Source organism: Gasterosteus aculeatus, chromosome 18 (genome assembly GCF_964276395.1).
Source record: "Gasterosteus aculeatus chromosome 18, fGasAcu3.hap1.1, whole genome shotgun sequence".
In the NCBI taxonomy this organism is placed as follows: Eukaryota; Metazoa; Chordata; class Actinopteri; order Perciformes; family Gasterosteidae; genus Gasterosteus; species Gasterosteus aculeatus.
This window is the reverse complement of record NC_135706.1, coordinates 1,727,806-1,743,126: the sequence shown is the minus strand read 5'-3', so window position 1 is coordinate 1,743,126 and position 15,321 is coordinate 1,727,806.

Genomic DNA, 15,321 nt, shown 5'->3' with positions numbered 1-15,321 from the left:
AAAAAGGAGTGAGGCCTCCTTCGAGGCCGAACCCTTATCAACTTTAATAGTTACAGCTGTTTAGGGTCCATTGATGTACTACATTGTGTTGGAGTGCCGGAGGTTGCTGTCTGGGATGAGGTCTCAGCAGAAGATAATGAAAGAGGTCATAATGAATACTGAATCTCATCATGTCCCAACGTCTAGGCGGAAGCAGGACTCAAGTGCATAGTTAACGAAAAACTACTTTATCATTCAAGAAATCAAAAATGGCTAGCGCAAAACGCAGAAAGGACGGCGACCAGGAAATCACAACACGGGAAAGACATTCAACAACGACATTCAATGACGTGACAAGAGACAAAAGACACACGTGGCTTAAATACACAGGGAAGGTGCAGGTGATTGGACACAGGTGGAAACGATCGGGACATGGCAAACAATTACTGCGGATGACAGGACAAGGCAGGAAGTGAGGCTAACTCAGGGAGACAAGGCAGGAAACTACAAAATAAAACAGGAAACAAACCCAAACCGTCATAGTACCCCTCCCTCTCAAGGGACGAATCCCAGACGGCCCTAAAGCTTATGCTTCTGCGTTTTCAGAGTGACGCAGACGCAAGACACCCTTGCGTGTCCCCTGCGTGCCTTTTCACACCTCCTTGCGTCCTTGCGTGTGTCGAGCCATTTTTCCCGCAGCGCACAAGGCTGCGATTGGTCCGCTAACTACATCCTTTACGGTGTCTCACATTTCCGCTTTCATAGCCCGATACCGCCATTATTAAAACAAAGAATGTTTACGAGAGAACAGATCAGAGTTAAGAACTTGTGTCGGAAGAAATGCCTAAACATGCCCGCTTATACAAGCCGTCATTGCCGGGTTGTAGAAGCGGGTTGAATTCATAGAGGGAGATCGCCGCAAACGCCGGTTTGCCAGTCGAGAGGTGCGTAATGTTGTGGAGGAAAATACGGGACTAATGTGTCAGCGATGAAAAGCAGCAGTGGCGATGCACGGGGCAATAAAGTCTATGATACATAAATAAACTAATAAATAAATAGACGTGACTCTCTAGGTCGTCTTCAACAATAACACGTTACTCCGCCTGTTGTTCTGGCGGTGAATTGCTCTGCAACACACACAGAACCATAAAATTGAAACGAGTGTGTCGACGCAACGACGCAGACGCAGAAGCATGCGCCAGCCTTTAGACACACAAGGCCGGACGCACGGTCATGTGCGTCCCAGCACAACCCTAAGCCAATGTGTGGATATAAGGACGTATCAACCTGTGAAAAGAAGGGGGACTTTAAGACAGTAGGCTATATGTCGTATTTTCCTAAAAATTGGTTGACCTCTGAGGAACTTGGTGGTACCTACGTTTTGGGGGAAACACATGTCTTTATTTAATTGGATATTGTTTCAGATGATTCAATGAAAAAAATGTTTTACCCCTGATTTACAAATTGCCACATTTGGTTTACGTATAAGATCTGGTAGTTTGTTCCAGTTGCAGCATAGCAACTACGTATATATATAAATTATACCCTTTTAAAATAGTTGACCTTATTCTTATTCATTCTTATTATTCTGTTTATATAGTATTTTTACTTTCACATCAAATGTTATGTTTTACAGCCTCTAAGTCAGGGGTGTCAAACATCTGGCCCACGAGCAGAATCCGGCCCGTCCAGGGGTCCAGTGCGGCCCGCCGGACGACTTTGCTAAGTGTAAAAATGACAGAAAGACATAAATTGCATTTCTATAAAAGTAGTTGCTATTCCTAAAAAGTGACATCCATGTCAACGCACCCCCCCCGTTGAGTTGACTGGCCCGCCCCCCAACATCAAAATGGACAGTATGTGGCCCCCTACCTAAAATTAGGTTGACACCCCTGGTCTGGTACATTGGGCGAAAAGTCTTACCTTTCATTCTTAACACAATTTGCATTTAAATGCAGAATCTAAATAAAATTAAGTACAAGTCAAGGACAAAATTGATTTTGTTCCGAAAGAGTGAGAATTAGTTTGAGATATTTAGTGTATTGACTGCCAAAAAGGTCAGTCAGACGACAACGGAGAGAAATATGTTATTTGTAATAAAGGATTTTGTTCATTATAAATTTCATCCAGGCTTTTGTCCCGTGTGTTCTGCAGGCTTTGCTCTAATGCAACGAAAAAACTTAACAGACACAACACAAATAATAAAGCAGGCTAGGCTTAGTTGGCAATCTGCAGAGTTTCTTACTTCTTGTTCCAGTCCGGGGCATCGATTCTTCATTAATTTTTAAACTAGGGTTGGTAATGTTGAGAAGCTGGAATATTTATGTTCTTTAATTTGATCAAACTAAAGCCCTGAAGCACTAGCTCCAAAATATGCTAAATCCTGCAAGTCTACAAGTCTATAACATCTTCAAAAACAAGTACAAAATAGTTTTTTGAAAAGAAATGGCCAAGCCTGCCTTTAATGCCAACATATGACAATATCTAAAACTTCCCAGGCAAAAATGATTGTCCAACCAGGTGCTCTCTGGATACCTTGCCACTGCAGAAAATCGATGCAGCTGGTATAAAGAATCTGTTGGTGCGGCATAAGTATTGGCTTCACCTTAATTCACTTGCCGAGGAGGAACTTTTATGGCTTGACCGAAAGGACATCCGTCAGCCAACACACACACATAAACACACAGATTAACCTCCAACAGAGGCCCAGGTTGTCTCCACTGGGAACAAAAAAACATCCAATACTAATCAAATGTATCAGATTAAGTGCCTTTCTGCCCTCCTATTTATCAGCTGGCTCCATCCAGACAGCAGCTGATAATGCTGTGCGGTGCACATTGAGGCTAGCAGTGACGCACTGTGGGCTCCCATTTCACGCCTGCCCAGTTCAGGGGCTAATGAGTGCATTTAGCATTTCACAAGTGGGCTAGCACAGTAATCGAACATCATTAATTCAATTGCGATTCATTTTGTAAAGAAAGCACTGATCAAAGTCCATTTGAGCGGGTCTCACAGCTCCAATGGAAAAGAAAATATGATGATTTCATATGTATCCGCATCCTTGAATAAATGCAATGATTATAAGTAAGGTTCAATATCATCTACCAATTGTGAATGAAATGATTACTCAGATTAGTTGGAAGAGACTATCTGACAATGGAATTGCCTCACTTCTTTCGTTGGACATTGGAATGCCAAAGTATTGTCACGGTTTGGGTTTATTTACTGTTTTATTTTGTAGTTTCGTCCTTCTCGTGTCCCTGGGTTAGCTTCTCCTCCTGCCTTGTCCTGTCATCCCCTTTGATTGTCTGCCGTGTCCCTGATTGTTTCCACCTGTGTCCAATCACCTGCACCTTCCCAGTGTATTTAAGCCATGTGTGTCCCTTGTCCCGTCATTGAATGTCGTTCATGAATGTCTTTCCTGTAGAAACCGTTTGTAAGTTCCTGGTGCTTGTCTGCGTCTTTCCCCCAGGCATTTTCATTTCGATTTATTAAAGTACTTTTAGTTTTCAACTCTGCATTTGAGTCCTGCTTGCGGCAAACCCCACCTCGGCAGTGTGACAGTCCTTAAGACTGTTCCCTAGGCTACCCTACAGCATATTATTATGTAACAGGCTCGCCACCAGGCGTTGCTAAAGCCAGAACAATGCTATAGACAGTGTTTTCTCAAAGATCTGATTAAATCCATAACCATGAAATGTATCCTGGAACTGTTGCAAAACCCATTTCTTACATTGTAATTCATGGTTTACTAGCAGCAACTAAACAGTTCGGGTTCTTCATGGGTTCCACTTGTACACATGTTTATGCTCATCAAAATGCATGGAGTTGAATCCATTTCATACCTCATGGACTATTTGATGGAATATTTTAGACCTCCCTCCTCCCAGTCTTTTCCTCTATCTGACATAATTATTACTGTCAATCAGTAAAATATACAACCTCCGTTTGCACTACGCATCAGTGACCTCTGTAATCGTCAGGAATGTTTATTGCATCCCCAACCTGATTGTCATTTTTTGAACTGTAGATCACATGGAGCATACTGAGCACAAAGCAACCTTTTGACATCACACAGATATTCCCAAATGAGCTGATATGGATGAATGGGTTATATTTGTTTTGATACAAAAATTGGAAAAGTTTACGGACAATGGTGTTTGTGATATATTTTTAATTCATGTAATGGGAGCCAACATGAATTCAGCCTGCTGTTCCAGAGAACGATTCCAATGCATATGCTTTATGGGCCCAAAAATGTGGTAACCAGATGTAGACTGAAAAACTCTTTCAGCAATTGTGATGACTTTAGAGATTAATATGTGAATGCACCATTGCATAAGCTTACTCATAATGTAGCTGGTCACAATGTGTGCCCATCGGTGGCGGGTCAATAGCCTCCCCCTAAGGAACAGCTGCTGGTTGCTTTGTTGATGGATTTGTCTGGGGAAGAGTTTGCTTCAAACATTATCCAGAAGCAAATATGAAATGCATTCAAAGAGCTGATTGTCTGACAACTGCAGACACAACACAGTAACAAAATGCTCTCCAGCAGCTGTTCTAGGGGCAGTTTAGTTATAACACCCCATCAGGCTAATTGGGATATTGTGTGAATTTTTCAAAATAGTCCCAATGTTTTCCTTTGGTCCAAATTGAACCGAATTATTATTTAGTTTTACTTAAGCTCATTGACATTTCTAAAATCAATTAAATGATTTTCATTTCAACCTCAAAGCTTTAAGAAGAAAGGCATTGCAACACTAAGATGGAAGATGAAAGATCTATAGGGCATGTATTTACCAATGATCTCAAAAGAAGACTTTCCTTGGTGTCCTGCAGTAGCTGCATGCATGTGTCGTAGCCTTGGTCTCATGCATTGATGTGCATGTCCTGTTGCCTGCCTAAGATGACAGGGATGGCAAAGTGCCCAAAGACCCTGTGCTGCATTCCAATGGCCATTAATTGAGTACCTGCCCGTCATCTGGTCTCTGATTGATGACATAATTAGAGGCGGCCCGTTTGATGGAGATGCCTTGCTAACTCCTCTGTGTGTTGGCCTTTGTGTGGATGTGAGGCCCGGGTCCCTGGAGCTTCAGACCGTCGCTGACCTTGCCTCAGCATGAGGAGGAGTATGTCTTTGTAGGCATGTGCGTGTGTGTGTGTGTCTACACATGTGAACACAGCGCTCGCAGCTCCTGCTCCCCTTAACAATGAGCACAGCGTTAAGCTTTGGGAAGCTGATTAAATTAAAGTGCCTCACAGGCAATCATGCCAAGGTCAAAGAGATGCTGTGCAAACTGCTTTTGGCAACAACTTTCCTCGGTGTGCGGAGACACTTATCTGCAGATGTGTGGGGTTGAGGCTCAGAATTGGCTGAGCGGTAGTGGAACACGTGGAAAATTTGAATTGTCAATGTTGATTTTGCTGCTTGCATGTCAGGGAGAAAATGAATCGTCAACAATAAAACGGTCCGTTCGCCCGAATAATGATAATAATATCAACAAGTACTAGCGTTAACCAAACGGAACAACACCGTTGCATACCGCAAGCGCAAAGAAAATCAATATAAAAAACAACAACAACAACAACAAGCCCATCATTTGTTGATGCCCAACAACCATTCCATACGTTGTTGGTGATTGCCTTATTCGGATCACTTGCACTGATTGAAGTCAGCCAGGGTTGCTTTAGAATTAAATTAAATGTGGTCGTTAGTAAAAAAATAAAAATAAAATCACAAATTAGTCCCTCCCGCTGGTCAGCTGAGTGTAGGGCGGCAACTCCAGCACGTTATCACCGCAACATTCTACACGTACAAGTTGCTTGCCTCCGCCCCCTAACCAAAGCATTTAAGCCTGTGCAAATCCATCAACATCTCAAGCTCTGTTTAACACCCGATCCCTAAACAACAAGGGCCTCCTACTCCATGAATTCATAACTGACAATAATCTGGACTTTCTCTGTTCAACCAAAACAGGACTACTTTTCATTAAACCAAGCCACACCGCCTGGGTAATTCATACGTAGACGAACCACCACGCCACCAGAAGGTATGGTGGTGGGATAGCCACATTTTTCGCAAAGACATCACTACAAGTGCAATAGCCCCCTCGGTTTGAACAGCGTGTTTTTAAACTGTCTGGTCCTAAACCCCCGTTAATGCTTTCATTTACCGCCCCCCAAAACCGAACCCTGATTTCCCCTCTAATCTGTCTGAATTTGTCATACAACTCTGCGTCATCTCTTCACCAATTCTGGTTCAAAGTTTTTAAATGAAAACATCCATGAAAGAGTTTGCTACCTTTGTCAGTTATTCGGTGCCCGCCAGTTTCTGTTTTGGGTCGTATCTTCGGCCCACCCCCAAATATTCTCATTAGTTGAGAAGCCCGATGACACCCCTCAACATCAACATCCCGCCCTCACTGTGATCCTTGGTTTGTCTGGATATGTGAATACATAATATTTTCTAAGTTCTCTTATTCCTCTGGTTTCCTGAGTCTCATCAGCAAGAACATCCATCGAGGGTTCCCAGCAGTAACTTTTAATCGCGATTAAGGAATTTCAAAATGTGAAATCAATTACTTTTTATATATATATATATATATATATATATATATATATATATCCAGTACATCGAGCATATCACAATAACTGGAAATGAACCCACAACTACTTTAGTGAAAAGAGGGGGGACTTCCTTACAACGTCCTGTAAATGTCTCGTGGAGAAGGGCCTTAGTCAGGGAAGTCTGATAATGGAATACGCAAAGCCAGATTTACTTTGCCCCAAACAAGTGCTGTGTGAGAGGATTTATGTTTAATGGATTTACATTGTCGGTTTTACAGGGTGGAGTTATCTTGCTCTGAAGAACACAAACATAGCACAAATGTTACCATGTTGTGGTGGGCAATAGAAATATTATTATAGACAGTGTAGTCAGATAAGTTTATTTCCATATATGATGCAATAATATCATAAAAAACTTTTTCTCTGGGGAACGTGAATATTGAATTATGTTGTGAATCGTACTGACGTCTTCCTCATCGTGGCAGGCTTTGGGGACACTTCTTTGCAGCGGGCACTTGACGGCTTCAGGGAGAAAAGATCAATCGAATTGAACAAAAATAAGAGAAATTGTAGCTGCGTGTGTGCAAGACAACTTCTCAGAGGAACAGAAAGCCAAAGCCGCACAGCAACAGAGTAGCCAAATCCAATCAGAGCCAGAATTTGTGGCTGGACATGAGACAAACTCATATGCATCATGCAACTTCACAGAGCTTGAACGCTTTTGGCAGAGAAAATGTGGAAAACTTACAGATGTGCAACCTGAGAACGCGTATACACTGGAGTCTGTGCCCACTGCCAAAAGGGGCCTCGACTAAGTATCGACCAAAAGTGAATGAGTTGTGCAATCAATTGTTTTGTGATGGATCAAGAAGTGGAGATTTTTTTTTTTTTTTTTCATTCATCATAAAAAGCCTCATTACACAGCGAGTCAATGGTGGAAACAGAGACACAGTAAGGGAATTTGTAGAGGCTGCCGTGGGCCTCCCCAGAAACTGATTGGACCTTATTTAATAGGCGCTGCAAATACGGTATTTTCTTTTTTTTAAAAGCGCTGAATTCCTTCCGCTTCAGTAATAACACATTCCAGCCTAAAGTCACTTGAATAGCCAGCCTCTCCCAAGCTGCCCGGCTTGTTCACAGGATAATTGAAGTGCTAAAGCACTGGAGTACAGTTTGTTTACTTATTCACAGATTGACAACTTCACAACCGAGTGTTGGACTATACAGATAAGTGAGAAACAGCGAGGTGCCTGTGAGCCCCGACCCAAAGAACCAAGCACTGACGGAGGACGGAGTTGAAATGAGTGAAGTCCAATCAGCCAATGCTTAAATTCTTCAGTGGTTTTCAGGGATGTCTGCGGCTCATGATTCACCATTGGAGTGCCTCCACGTCCCATGGAGAGATTCAGATCTGCAGGCCAAGCTTGAATGCTATCAGATGGTTGCATCTGAACACCAGTGGCGTCTGCAGCATATGCTTAATTGGCAGTTTGAGCCTCGGCTCTGCTGTCTGTGTTCCAAGTCATTAACATGTATTTCGCACTCTGGACCCGGGGCCCATAAGAACCATTCCTACCCGCCATAACATTTAAACAGCTTTGCGCCACGCTCTCCCCCAGCTGCAAAGGGGCTTCTTCTCCATGTCTTGGGCGGACTCCTCTCCAGGCTCTCTGTGTGAACTGTCACCAGCTCTCTCTGCGGCTTCTCGTGGGAACTCGCTCGCGTTCAGGCCGCTGCCGGTCGTTGTCTCCACTGCTTACAGCGGGACGCAGAGAAAAAAGAGGGGGTGCCGGATAGTGAGAGTGGTTAACAGCTTGTTAAACATGTCTGTTTAATTCAACACCACTCTTATGATCTCAAATGCAGCGCTCGTCCTCTCTAATGCTAATGCACTCTGCCTTTTACGGCCCAGATATAGAGAAATCAATTCGTAGTGTCTTTCTTTTCCATGTGAATGTGGGAGACTCTAATGAGCTCCCAATTTACACTGAGATGTTTGTTTGAGACTGCAAAGGCTCCGCTTCAGCGAAAAGACATGTAACTGGAAACAAGTTGGAAACGAGTTCAACAGAACAAGACGGGCCCTTGAATTTTCAGCGAGTCAAAAAATAGTTGCAAGTTTAAAGATGTCAGCAGGTAGTAGGAGAGCAGTATAAACAGCAGCACCTGAATATTTCTTGTAGCGAAAATAATAGTTGTATTAAAATTGTTTATTTGATAAATTGCCAACAAAGGTTCTGTAACACACACACACACACACACACACATTTTCACATCTCAGATTATGAAGAGTTTAGTGTTCATTTAAAACTATTAAACTCCAGCAGAATGAAAACAACAATTAGGCTGCAACAAAGCTGATCTTCAAGTTGAATAAGAATACTTCTGCCTGACTATTCTTGTAGCAAACAGATGGTCAGATGGGACCAAATGTTTCTTTGTTCATTTAATTGTAGCTGAAAGCTCTGTGTGTATAATGGAGAATAGTCTTGGACATTTTGTGGTCACATTATCAAAGCTATCTCACTTCTGTGGGAAGCTAACAACAAAAGCATAGATCGGGGGTCTTCAGTGTTTTTCAGGCCAAGGTCCCCAATACTGATGGCGAGATGGAGAAGGGACCCCCTATTCCAAGCGAGACTATCTATCACTTAGCCCACGACAAGCTGTAGTGTAAAGAAGACTAATCAATCCTGATATCTTTAGGCTGCTTCTCAGTGTGTGCCTGAGCCCTGGATCGAGGGTTGAGGGGCATTGTGTGTGTTGCACATTAGTGCAGAGGGGTGATGGGGAGAGAAAAGGGAGTCAGGTAAGGGGTGTGGTTTACGCAAGGACAGAATGGCAGGATTAAAAAAAAAGACCTGCTAACCTCTATTGCTGACCACTTTTCCTGGACCTCGGTGGAGAACGCCACGGGGTCAAGATAGGAGGAGAATCTGTCTGCAGCGGCCGAACTACAATTTCTCCGAAGATGGACTACAAAGAAGCATCTTAGATGCCTTCATGTGTTGTTAGTGCGGAGTCATGCAGACGACACAAACAACCAGGTTCAAAGTAATACTTCTTTGTCGAGCTTGCAATATAAATAAGTGATGCTAAAGGTCACTTAAATGTATCTGCGTTTCGTTATTTCTCGTAAACAGCCAAATGATGCGTCACTATGTAAATATTGCTGGTGCAAGTAATTGAGGCACGGAATCATTTTTCCTTTCGCAGTGAAGGTCCCAGGCCTATAGTGTGTTGGCGGAAATCATTTGTGATTTACATTGTGACTTGTGAGCTGGTTAACAACCTGTGTGGCCTTTTGGAAATGAACTGAAACAGTGTATCAAACCGTGCCCCTAAAATATTATGCATTTATAAAATGATTGTACAGCGTGCTGAAAAGGCAGACAGTAAACTTCTTTTGGTACAATTTACAACAAACTACACAAGATCAAAACATCAACATGATTTTCTTACCAAAGAAGATTTCTAATTCCCACCCGACTCTAAGTGAGTGCACATCAAAAGCTCTTTTCCAGTGTTACATCAGCTGCAGATGTTTGCCAGGCACCAAACAAACACTTAGCAGTCTTTCCATCACAAATGGGAGAATATGATTGCTCATGAAGCTTAGTTCTGAGACCACAGTACCACAGACTTTACTTTCACTAAGGAGAGTAGTTATGCCTTCCGCCCAAAGAATGCAACTGTGAACAGGGACTCCATGAATCAGGGAGACTTCAAAGTCCTCATTTAGTTCTTATATATAACAATTTCAGGATTTCAAACGTCATTATGTGAACTCAAGGCGAAAGAAGAATTTCTGAAAAAATGTAACAATATTGAAACTTTAGAAAAAAGCAGCTTTCCTGAACAGACGTCTCCTTTGAGCACTGTGGAAATGGGAAGAAAGTCTGAAATTAAATATCAGACAATTTACCTTAATTGGTTCTTCGTCCAAATTATTTATTTCATAATTGAATCTTATATTCACACTCTCACTTTTTACATTTTAATTTAACAGTAACAGTTATTAAGGAGCTCATATTCTACGTTGCATACAACTAGTGAAAGTTGGTTTTACTGCACTGCACAACCAGACAAGATGGGTGGTCCATTGATATTAATTATCAAATATCTTCAAATATTAAACGTGTCTATTTAAGTCGTAAACACTTGCGCACATATTATTGTATTATTCGTGCTAAGGGGTATAATTTGAGTGCATGGTCTACCCTGCCTTTCATCAGGTTCACCATATGATGTTAATAAGCAAGTCCTTTGGTCTGAGTGACAAGTCATAACAAGGCCTTGTTGCAGGAGTATCTTGTTTTGAGTGACATCCCAAATGTTTCACGTTACATCTCCATGGAGACATTCAGCATTGTTCCCGTCATTTTCAATGTCATTGGTGGGCATCCATCCTTCATCCTCTCGCTTTAACTTTGCCATTTTTTATATGCTTTAAACACTCTATTTGACACTGGAAATGTTCTGTTTTTTTCTCCATAAAAAAAGAACAACAGCACGACTAGCCCTAAAATAAAACTGGAGAACATTCATTCGATTTTCCTCCTCCTCCCCCCCAGAAAGCCTTGAGCCTTCCCTATTCATCAACGTCTCCCTCGTTTACGGGCCCCACCAGGCAGGGAGTCCGGCTGCAGGTCACAGCTTCCGTGCCGCCTGGAATGGTGACTCCTGTGACTCACTGGCCGAGGACAGGGAGGCCTTGCCAAGCTACACGTGGTCCGGGGTGAAAAGTCAACATCCCTCCCTGACGACGGGTGCAGTTCTCATATTTAGTTTAAACCATGAATGCCCAGACAGCAGTCGACTCCGGGGCCGAGTCTGTTTGCTGTCAGGGGGACTTTCTCATCAGAAACAAGGACCTGCAGCCAACTGTGCTTTAAATATGAACAGATGCATGAACGATCTTCAACGTAACAATTTTTAAAACTTGAGCGGTTGGTGACAACAAAACTACTTCCAATCAAGGAAAGCACGGACGAGTGTTCTTTAAACCCTTACAAATGACCTCTCTATACTGATTGGAGGAATCCCCTTTCTGACGGCAGCAGCCTCTATCGTGGCATCGTGCCACAATAGAGGCTAGAAGAGGAGGAAGAGTTCCATTCTGTGGTGCTTCATGTAGGAACAACTGAAATTGTGAACCAAGCGAAAGTCTGAATGTTGGGTCACAGTGGCACTGTGGTAATGATTGCGCATAACTATGATGTGTGCAGCTCTTGGATTGCACTGTTAGAGTTAGAGTGCACTGATACAGCTCATAGCACGTCATATGTGTTGTGAACCAGGTCATATATATATATATATATATATATATATATAATGAGCAAATACATAAACCATATTTAAAACTGATAATCTGGAGATTTTAAGAGGACGACTGTTTTCTTATCAGCATTTTTGTTCTGTGATGTTTACGTAATAACACCGTCATAATAACACGCTACACAGGTATAATTACTTATTTTTGAAGCATTTGTAAATCTAGACAACTTGAATATTTACATTCTATTCATTGAAATGTAGATCAGAATGTTGTATTTAACACATGTGGTTTTTCAAAGAAAACACAAAGCATTTTAAATTAGCAACAGTGATACAAGGAAAATAATTCTTCACCAAGCACGTTTAGTTGACAATACTTCTACTGAAACAGTAGTATTTTTATAGTATTTCTTATTTTTTACGACCAGTGATACGTACGGGACTGCCCCCACCCCCCCTCCAAATCTGTTCTCAGTCTGCCGTTCACCGCAGGGAGTGAAGTGTGTTGGTAACACATTCCTGTGGCTTCATTCACACGTTCACTCCCGAAAACACTAATTCTGAGCAAACTGTGTAATGCTGGCACAATGATACGTTCATCAGTTCAAATGCAAGGAATTAACTAACAATCCTTCAATTGAATAGAAAGAGCTGCGTGAGAAAAACATATTCTGGTTACGAAACTACAGGAAAAGGACCAGACATTTTGAATCCATGACTCTAGAACCAGGAGGCTACTGTATCATAACGTAAATGGCTACTTTTCCTCTTTTAAAGGCAATTGTCGTTGCAGTAGATGCTGTTCGCGCTTTACTCATTTTGGTGCAGGACATTACTATCTGAACTGCAATAATGTTCTGCTGTAGTACGACAGCGGCACACGGTGTTCTGGTCATCTGATAATCAAGTGCGTTGATGTTTATAATTTTGTGGTGCGAAAGATGATCGTCTACATCCGAGGTCGACTACCAGCCCCCCCTCCTCCGGTTCTAGCATGTTTATCTTCCAAATATATATTCCTGCTCCGAAGATGAGAACCTTTGAGTCGGCTTGGCTGTGTCTCCTGTTTGCAAACATTAGACGTCCTGTTTTGATGATTTTACATCGGTGTCGAGTGAGAACAGAACTGCAGAGACGCTGAAGGAAAGAAACAGGCAGGGATTGTGTTTGTAGTCCAAACTAACATGGCAACCTTCAGCTTGCTAATCTGAAACTGAGAGGGCAAATTGAATTTGCATCTGCAAACAGTCTCCTGATTGATGATTGCTTAAAATACGCCCCTGTGTTCAAATGCCTAAATGCTGGCAGAGGAATTCCTATAGAGTCTGTGTTGTGCTTTGGGTCTCTTTCAACTCGCAAAGTCAAATTTAAACGACTAACATCAAATAAGAGTGTGCACTCTGAGGAAACAGCTTTGCTCAGGCAAATGGAAAAAATAATTCACAAAGCTGTTTTGTCTTTCACCATCACCCAAGAGTACACGTGAATCGAGCTGCTTGTCTGAACCAATTTACTGTTTCTTTTATTAGAAAATCAAAGCGCAGCAAAGTGATCCTTAGTGGATTTAGTCTGGCTTTTAGTTAATGTTCATGACTAATGTTCAAATCCTGTGACCCATGGTGACACGCATTAGGCTGAAGTAGTGTGGAAGAGGCCGAGGGCTCACCTGCATTCAGCCTTTAATTAAAGGCTAGCGAGGGCAATGAGCGACGGAAGGAACAGAGAAGCGCTTCAAACCACCTCTTCGTTGACTCTAACAGATGCACATGTTTGTTAAAGCTGAAATAAGATTGCTTTAAATTGCATCTTTTAATGACTCTTCCTCCGTATTCAGGCTGATTAGACAACGCTTAGACGAAGATCACAAAGTGAGCCGGCATTTAGCAGAAGATTGAATGTTCTTTTGGCAGGGAGAGATTAAACACACAACTAACACCTGTTCAGTGCATAATTCAGAGGCAAAAATGATCATTGCATTGATTTATGCCATATGGAATATGACAAACCTTACCATTTTTTTTTTTTTTTTTTAATGAAGCATATGGCTTTCACAAATGTAAGGACACAAATCGCTGCCTTGTATATGGGTATCACGAACTAAGTGTAATCAAAGATTCAAGTACTCATAATGCAGAATTTTTTTTTTTTTTAAAGAAATACTAATGCGTCATTATTACTGGTTGAAATAGTATTGTACTGTTGTTTAAGTGTAGCTAGTTTTTTACTGCTGGATTATTCAGTCCATTGTAATGCATCATGGATTATCAATTAGGGCTGTCGATAGTATTAGTTTGAAGTGCCAAAAATCTTCCCACATTTAGCAGGACGTTTTCAAACCACGGTCCTTTGGGGACACAGTGGTGGTCCTCTGCAGACTGGGTGCCGCGCAGGGAAGGTATTGAGGTGGAAGTAGCCTAGCAGCTAGCTTAGCATAGCGGTTCTTTAAGGGGTCCGTTTGCCTCTCACCCCCCTTCAGTTTGGCACATGATGGAATCCCTCTGCACAGTTCTCCGCTGTCTGTTTTACTTCCAATGCAAACTCTCTCTCTCCATCACCAGCTTTCTCCGACGTAACTGACTGCAGCTCCTACAACTTCTGAACTGGAGGTAAACAAAGGTATGTGAACTACTTAAAATATATTTATGCATTAATGGCATGGATTAACGTGTTTATGTTGACAGCCAAATTATAAAGTAATCCTACAGTTTTAAAATAAAAAATCAATATGTAATGTCACAAATAACTATTTTCAACTGCATTGTAGAGACAAACAGTAAAAGAAGAAAACACTAGCAAAGTAAATTCCCTCTTATTTGTACTTATTACTTGATATATAAATAAAGTTAATTTTTTCCACCATTGGTTGTTATAAAATATTCTTTGATATCACAAAGCTGCCAGATGCTAACCGCGTGAACGGATAACATTAGATGCTAATATCACATTTGCATTGAAGAATAAAAGATGTTGTATAAAACACGTATGACACATCTGACCTGAAACTTGATACAATGCTGTTTAATTATGATGTAAGCTGGAAAGTTTCTATGTTGCACGTCAAAAAAATCAACGTAACACCGTCCTTAAATCGCAAGATATTTTAGCATAGATTTGAAACACATTAATCCGCTCAGAAATGAAATACAATAACAGGACATGTTAATACATCATTTTCCCACTTAACACTGTAACTATTGGAAGCTGCGCTACAACTTGTGTCCTACAGTGACTTCCTGTTTAGGAATCGATTGCTTTTAAACTGAAGCTCAGCTCAGATTCAGCAGCAAATTCATTGTTACAGGCCATTGTCCAAGGGGACACACAAAGAACAAACTGTCTCCATACTTGTTCCTGTGCGTTTGGGGAATCTGGAGTGTTGTTAACCCACAAACTATGAAATAACGCAACCCAGTCAGTGCAACCTTAGGACATACTGCCCACGGCTCAAGAACCACCATCACAAAGGTGCACCACACATGTCTTGCAAGCCAACAGGTT